Below are 2,283 nucleotides of genomic sequence, written 5' to 3' on the forward strand. Positions count from 1 at the left end.
GTGCAATGCCCACGGAGGACAGAAGAGGGCTTTAGATTTCCCTGGAACTGGAGTTAGGGACGGTTCGTAGCTGCCATGTGGGTGCTGGAAATCGAACCCGGGTCCCCTGCAAGAGCAGTCGGTGCTCTTAACCACTGAGCCATCTCTCCAGCCCCTGTAAATTAAAAAAAATTTAAATACAGGACTGAGAGCATAGCTCTGTGGTAGAGCACTTGCCTAGCATGCACTAAGCCTTCCATACCATTGCCAGCGCCACAAAGGAAAAAAAAGACAAAGGAAACTCTGTAGTTCTAATATTTTCTCCCTATGCCCAGTGGATTGTCGTCTCAGGATACAAAGTATGTGAACCTCACACACCACAATAGTGGCAACAGAGATGGAGAAAACCGGCTATGTTTGAGGAAGATTCTAGAAGAAAATTGATGCAAGTCCGTGCTGAAATGGATACAGAGAGAGTCAGGAAGAGGGGGGACTCCCGTGTCTCTAGGAGACCATGGTCCTGGTGAGACAATGGTGAGAAGACCTGAAGACGACGTGTGAGGGCTGCAGATAAGAAGACTGTGAACTGCATGTGTGCTCCTGTACACCTGCAACCCCAGCCCTTGGCAGGCTGGCTGAGGCAACAGGATCACAGTGAGTTCTAGGCCAGCTTAGGCTGCAAACTGAGTACCAAGCCAGCCAGGGTTACATAGCAAGACCTTGTCTCCAAACTCCAAAGAGTGAAGGAGGAGAAGGAAGTGCTGAGCGGCAGCAATCCTGAGTTCCATCATGACCTTGGTATCCAGAAGGACACCACAGAAGGAAGACTTGGAGGTGGGATCTGGGGCTTAGAAGAAGGAAAGGTGCTGTACCTATCACTGGATTGAGAGGAGGTGCTTTCTGGTGGTTGGTTTTATGACTTAGAAGAGGCATATGTTTTGGCATCTGAGAGGAGGGTCTGGTGGAGAGAAAGAGGAGCATACAGGAGACAAAGAATTCATCTGGTTCATCTTACAAGGTTCTAACAAGGGTACAGGAGCTGGGCATGATGGCAGACACCTATAATCCCAGCCTTTGAGGCTGAGGCAAAGGGATCCCTACTTTAAGGCCAACCTAGATGACATAGATGAGAAATGAATAATAATTTTTACAGATATTTTTATTTTTTAATTTTATGTATATGAGTATATTATCTGTAAGTATGTAAGCGCACCTGTCATGCAATGCCCACAGAGGATGGGAAGAAGAGGGTGTTGGATTCCCCTGGAACTGGAATTATGGACGGTTGTTAGCCTCCATGTGGGTGCTGGGAACTAAACCCAGGTCCTCTGTAAGAGGACTTAGTGCTCTTAACTGCTGAACTATCTCTCCAGTCCCTAATTAAAATTTTAAAGGCCATAGTGTTACATGCCTATAATCACAGTAACTCAGAGGCAGAGGCAGGATGATAAATTCAAGGTCATCCTGAGCTATATAGCACTTTGAGGCCAGCCTAGGCCTTATGAGACCCTGTCTCAAGAAACCAAAATAATCATAATAAATAAAAAAAAATAGAGGCTGGAGGGAGGGTCTCTAAGATGCTTGGCATTGGGTTTGCCTCATACTGAGGAAGGATCCCCGGATGCTGGTACCACCTTGGTGGTGACCCTGGAAGAGGCACCAGGAACCAGGGTGACAGACTTTGGTGGGCCGCTTGTGACTTCTGCAGCCTCAGAATGATATTTTCTCTCACTTGCTCATTCATTTGCTCATTCACTTGCTCTCATTTTCTCTGTTGCTCTGCTGTGTGTGTGTGTGTGTGTGTGTGTGTGTGTGTGTGTGTGTGTGTATGCATGTGAGATGTACTGGAGACTGAAGCTAGGGCCTCTTCCACGTGGTAGGCAAGCACTGTACCAATGAGCTAAACCTCCAGTACTCTTTTCTCTTACAATTTATCAGACAGTCTGAGTTGCCCCGGCAGGACTTGAGCTTGTGATCCTCCTGCGTTGGCCTCCTGAATACTTGAGATTATGGGCCTTGCTGCCAGGCCTGGCTAAGCTCATCTCTTACTCACAGGCCCTCTTAGCAATTACTGGCCCCAGGGGCTATGAGATCTTGCAACAGAATCCTCCAGTGACAGGCTGGAGAGATGGCTCAGTGATTAAGAGCACTGACTGCTCTTGCAGAGGACCTGAGTTCGATTCCCAGCACCCACATGGTGGCTACAAACCGTCCTTAACTCCAGTTCCAGGGGACTCCAATGCCCTCTTCTGATCTCCACGGCATTGCACGACACGGGTGCACTCACATACATGTAGGCAATAC

This window comes from Nannospalax galili, unplaced genomic scaffold (genome assembly GCF_000622305.1).
Source record: "Nannospalax galili isolate Female #2095 unplaced genomic scaffold, S.galili_v1.0 scaffold159, whole genome shotgun sequence".
NCBI classification, from domain to species: domain Eukaryota; kingdom Metazoa; phylum Chordata; class Mammalia; order Rodentia; family Spalacidae; genus Nannospalax; species Nannospalax galili.